Source organism: Phyllobates terribilis, unplaced genomic scaffold (genome assembly GCF_046119375.1).
Source record: "Phyllobates terribilis strain yellow unplaced genomic scaffold, ASM4611937v1 Scaffold_2__4_contigs__length_985480577, whole genome shotgun sequence".
Lineage (NCBI taxonomy): Eukaryota > Metazoa > Chordata > Amphibia > Anura > Dendrobatidae > Phyllobates > Phyllobates terribilis.
Genome location: NW_027362762.1, coordinates 656739197 through 656745319, shown reverse-complemented (window position 1 = coordinate 656745319; position 6123 = coordinate 656739197).

The following is a 6123-nucleotide window of genomic DNA, read 5'->3' as shown; positions in this document are numbered from 1 at the left end:
CTTCCATGCCATTATGCTCCTGATGTCTTAGGGGTGAGGGGTGGGCGTCCATGTTTGCTGTGGAGTATGGACAGTCTCATATAATGTCATGTTTTTTCATTTTCTTTAAGCTTGAAGGGGTTGTCCAGGACTAATGATAGGTCATCAATATGAGATCGGTGGGGGTCTGACATCCAGGACGCCCACCGATCAGCTGAAAATGCTATAAGCCATGTACGAGGCAGAGCACAGATGCGCCATTTGCTTTATTGGTCACGGCACCTAATTTCCCATTTTTCGCCCCACACTTTGCTTATATCCGGCAGATGCCGATGTAGTTGTCAGCCATCCGTGGGGGTACTGGATGTCAGCCCCCCACTCATCTCATGGATTACGGATACTACAGGTCATCAACTGTAACGTTCCAGACAATCCATTAAAAACTGATTCCTGTATTATCTACAGTCATTTTGATAAATCCCATAGTTTTGGTTTGTGCTCTATACTGGTGGTGACATGTTTTATTTTCTTATATATTTTTCTCTATAAACCATGTATCCTCCATTAGATCTTTAAGGCCACGGCCCCATTATCAGTCTTCGGTCAGTATTTTTTCTCAGGAGTAGGAGACAAAACCAGGAGTGGGTGATAGATGCAGAATTGGTGATGTGTTTCCATTATACTTTTCTCTGATTGCTCCTCACGCGGTTTTGGCTCCCACTCCTGAGAAAAAATACTGACCAAAAACTGATAGTGGGGCTGTGGCCTAAAGGGGTTATCGAGGACTATTTTTTTCTCATGGGGCTAAGATCTAACAGGCAAGTAGTTGCTTTACCCGGCTCCTACTCCGAGTCATCACAGACGGCTCCTGCTGGCGATTCAGCTGCTCCATGTCATCAGAGTAACTACTTCAACCCTGATCTGGTGACGTGACTACCGATCGGATGCTGATTGACAGCCGTGGATCCCACTCTGAGCCAGCAGATATCAGCGCCGGGATGAGCAGGCAGGTAGTTAGCAATTTCCTGCCTGTAAATTCTTAGGCCCATAAGAGAAAAATAAAATAGTCCCAAATAACCCCTTTATGACCTTGGACGTACTGATACGTTCAAGGACGTATCCCTACACTCCACGCGGGCTCCGGTGATGAGCCTACATGTTTCCGGGCACATGACGGCTAATCTGTACAGCAGATCCTAATCGCCGTGGGTGGAATCGCGATCCACCCATGACTGTTAACATGTTAAATGCCGCTGTCAAACTCCGACAGCGACATTTATCATGGCCGCGCCGGAAGAGCATCACTAATCCCGCACATCAGTACCTGTGTCACATGACTGTGGGTTGCCGATGGGTTGGCATGACAACCCGAGGTCTGCAGGAGACCCATACGGTTGTCATTGCCGGGATGTTATGAGCGCCGCCCAGCGGTTGGCGTTCATAGTAGGTGAGCACTTTTGTTACATGTAGCAGGTCAGAAGCCCTGCTGTGTGTAGCACAGGCGATCGGATGATGGCAGATTCTACAACCCCTGGCAAAAATTATGGAATCACCAGGCTTGGAGGATGTTCATTCAGTTGTTTAATGTTGTTGAAAAAAAGCAGATCACAGACATGGCACAAAACTAAAGTAATTTCAAATGACAACTTTAGGGCTTTAAGAAACACTAAAAGAAATCAAGATAAAAAATGTGGTACTCAGTAAGGGTAATTTTTTTCAGACCAAGCAGAGGGAAAAAATGTTGTAGTCTTCCATGGAGACTATTGAAGCATGTGAGAAGCTAAAAATTTTTGTTAAAAAAGATTTAAAAAAAATGTAAAAAAAAGTTCTAATCGCCTCCCCTTTTGCCCCATTCAAAATAAAACAATAAATAAAATATACAGATATTTGGTATCGCCGCGTTCAGAATCGCCCGATCTATCAATGTATATAAAGAATTAATCCGATCGGTAAACGGCGTAATGAGAAAAAAAATCAAAACGCCAGAATTATGTTTTTTTGGTCGCCGCAACATTGCACGGGTGATAAAAACATCGTATCTACCCCAAAAAAATAAGCCCTCACCCGGCCCCAGATCCCGAAAAATGGAGGTGCTACGGGTCTCGGAAAATGGCAACTTTTTTTTTTTTTGTAATCTTTGTATTTTTTTACACTACTTTAACAAAAAAAAGAACCTATACATGTTTGGTATCTACAAACTCGTAATGACCTGGAGAATCATAACGGCAGGTCATTTTTAGCATTTAGTGAACATGGTAAAAAAAAACCTAAAAAATAATTGTGGAATTGCACTTTTTTTTTGCAATTTCACCGAATTTTTTTCCCGTATTCTAGTACACCACATGGTAAATCTAATGGTGTCGTTTAAAAGTAAAACTCCTCCCACAAAAAACAAGCCCTCACATGGCCATATTGACAGAAAAATAACATAGTTATGGCTCTGGGGATAAGGGGAGGAAAAAACTAAAAAGGAAAAACTCAAGGTCGCGAGGGGGTTAAGGAGTTTCCCCATACACAACATTTATCATCCATTCAGTATAAAGAACATTACTTTACCCAGTTTGTGGCACTGGCTGCAGAGTTGATGTCATGCTGACAGCATGGCAGTCCATCAATGAGTTAAACAACTTTTAGTTGAGCATTCATTTTGCACTGAGCAGCTGAGCTCACTGATTGGCTGCCATGCTGTGAAGATGACATCAGCGCCACAACCAATGCTAGACACTGGGAGCAGTGGTGGACAGTTGAAAGCGAAAACCGGGGAAGGTTGATAAAGCATAGTTTGTTTGTTTTTTATAACAAACTACTCTCAGAGATAAAATTTATCTGAAAGGGAGCAACCCTTTAAAGGTGTGCTCCAAAACTAGCATTGATTTTAATCCTAAATGTCTTTCTATTTGTTGTAATAATCTAATAATTTTATAATATACCTTAATTAAAAAGTCCTTTTCAACTCTACCTAACTGCATTATTTATTTTTTTACCTACTATTGGTTTGATGATGCTTTGTTAGAAAATCAGAATCAGGAGAAGCAAGGAGTAAGTATAGCATAAGAACAATTTTATTTATACACAAAGTTAAAAAGCATAAGGTGCATTATAGGTTAACATGAAATTCAAAGGATAAAAAGTGCAGTGTGCTAGAGACAGTGGCACCTACCAAAAACCCACCGAAAATCCAAATTGGCAGCATGATATATTAATCATATAAGAATCCAGGAGGGAATAAATAAGCACATGATGCCTGACATTAGATCAACCTCTCCATATGACAAAACACAGAGGCACCTCTTGAGAAAGCCTGCTAGATTGGCGGAAAAATGCACATCGAGGCGCTTGCCTTTCAAACTCTTCCAGCTGTGGCTCTCCACTCTACCCCTTGGTAAGCGTTTATTACCAAGTAGATTGTGGCCCAATTCTAACGCATCAGGTATTCTAGAATATGTGTGCGGCCGACCAGGTGCGACTAATCAGCAAAGCAGTATTTAAATGGGTTGTGCACTACTTTAAATTAACCCCCCAATGTATCCCCCCCAGGGCCCCTAATGAATTTTGGAGGACTGGGGAGCAAGGCTGCCAGTCAGGGTACTTCTGCTGCAAGCAGCCAGGAGATGACCAGCTAGCATAGGGTGAGCAGGTGAGGGTGTGAGTGTGTGCATGTGAGCATATGCAGTGAGATTGTGAGGGTGTGCGTGCTCATGTGTTAGGTGTCAGTCTGGGGCTGGATTTGAAATGGGTCCAAGACCTTCTGTGGTCTCCCATTCCAGGCCAGCCAGGGCTGATGCTACTCAGCATTGTTGTCAGCCCCAACGCCTAGCTGTTCCACGAGCCCTGCAGATTGTCTCCCAGGCATTTGTGCCTAGCAGTGTTAAGCATAGGCTGCAGAGGGAGACAGGGCTCGTGGAGTCAAAGTCCAGGATTCGCCGCACTGAGCATGTCCGTGACCTGGCGGATCATGATTGGTGGGTTGGCACCCACCTGACTCGGTGACCTGGCACTCCCTGATTGGTCCACGGGTAACGTCACCAATAGCGCATCGCTGGGCAGGGCTTAGTCTTTAAAAGGCCCGCCCACAAACATGGCGGCGCGCTCAGATCATTTGAGCTAGCTGTTTGTGGTGTGCACGCTTACTCTGGGCTCAAAGAGCCATAGCTTTAGCTGGGCAGGCCGGTCTCAAAGAGCCATAGCTTTAGTAGGCAGGTAGCTTTGCCTCGCTGACTGGCTCTATCCAGGGGGTTCGCCTTACACCCTGAGCTGCCTGTGAGCTATATAGAGCGGGTTTGCTCAGTCCGGTAGCACGCCGGCTGAGTGCTCGAATACCCGGCGGGAATCACCCGCACGCTAGCGCCGTCTCCTATAGCGTAGTGCCTGTACCGAAGACAGGGCTACTGCTCATAGCCCGGTCACACATCTCCCTGCGGTTCTTGGAGATTGTGTGAACCGCTTTAGCGCCAATCCCCATAGCGTAGCGCCTGTATCAAAGACAGGGCTACTGCTGTTCCCACGGACGCATGTCTCCCTGCGGTTCTTGGAGATTGTGCTTACCGTCTTACCCTTCCGTGTGCGTTAACACGATGGGCTAATATATTTGTTAGGTGCGTCGCCGGTCGCTCTCTCCTCTGTGCAGTAAACGGAGATAGAGCGTACTGCTATACCCTGTCCGGTGTGTAGTTAACACGGAAGGGTTTATCTTTTAGTTGTCGTTTGCCTATCCACCCGGGAAGTGTTCGGCAGCAGTCCTCTAGGCTGCATCGAGGACCCCGGGGTCGGTTGCGTTCCATTAAATAAAGTTGTCTGCAACCGCTCCCCCTAACAGTGTGAGGGTGAGCGTGTGAGGGTGAGCATGTGAGGGTATGCGTGTGATGGTGAGCGTGTGAGGGTGATCGGATGAGGGTGAGAGTGTGAGCGTGTGAGGGAGAGCTTGTGAGTGTGAGGTGAGCGCGTGAGGGTGAACGTGTGAGGGTGACGATGTGAGCGTCTGAGGGTGTGAGGTTGTGAGCGTGAGCGTCTGTGGGTGTGCGTGTGAGGGTGAGCGTGTGAGGGTGAGTGGGTAAGGGTGAGCGTCTGTGGCTGTGCATGTGAGCGTGAGCGTGTGAGGGTGAGGGTGTGAGCGTCTGAGGGTGTGCGGGTGAGGGTGAGCTGGTGAGGGTGAGCAGGAGAGCATGACAGGGTGAGCGTGTGAGGGTGAGCTGGTGAGGGTGAGCGGGAGAACGTGAGAGGGTGTGCGTGTGAGGGTGAGCGTGTGAGGGTGTGAGTGTGAGCGGGTGAGAGTGAGCATGTGAGCGTGAGCGGGTGAGCGTGTGAGGGAGAGCTTGTGAGGGTGAGATTGTGAGGGTGAGATTGTGAGGGTGAGTATGTGAGGGTGAGCGTGTGGTCGTGAGCGTGTGCGGGTGAGCGCGTGAGGGTGAGCATGTGAGGATGAGCGTGTGAGGGTGACGGTGTGAGCGTCTGAGGGTGTGAGGTGAGCGTGTGAGAGTGTGAGCGTCTGTGGGTGTGCGTGTGAGCGGGTGAGGGTGAGCGTGTGAGCGGGTGAGGGTGAGCTGGTGAGGGTGAGCAGGAGAGCGTGAGAGGGTGAGCTGGTGAGGGTGAGCGGGAGAACGTGAGAGGGTGAGCGTGAGAGGGTGAGCGTGAGAGGGTGAGCGTGTGAGGCTGAGCGCGTGAGGGTGATCGCGTGAGGGTGATCGTGTGAGAGTGAGGGTGAGCGTGTGATTGTGTGCGTGTGAGGGTGTGCGTGTGAGGGTGTGCGTGTGAGGGTGAGCGTGTGAGGGGGTGAGGGTGAGCGTGAGAGGGTGAGGGTGAGCGTGTGAGGGTGATCGTGTGAGAGTGAGGGTGAGCGTGTGCGTGTGATTGTGTGCGTGTGAGGGTGTGTGTGAGGGTGTGTGTGTGAGGGTGAGCGTGTGAGGGTGAGGGTGTGAGCGTCTGAGGGTGTGCGTGTGAGTGGGTGAGGGTGAGCTGGTGAGCGTGTGAGGGTGAGAGGGTGAGGGTGATCGTGTGAGGGTGTGTGTGTGAGGGTGAGCGTGTGAGGGTGAGCGGTTGAGGGTTTGCGTGTGAGGGTGAGCTTTTGAGGGTAAGCGGGTGAGGATGAGCGGGTGAGGGTGAGCGTGTGAGGGTGAGCATGTGAAGGTGAGCATGTGAGGGTGAGAG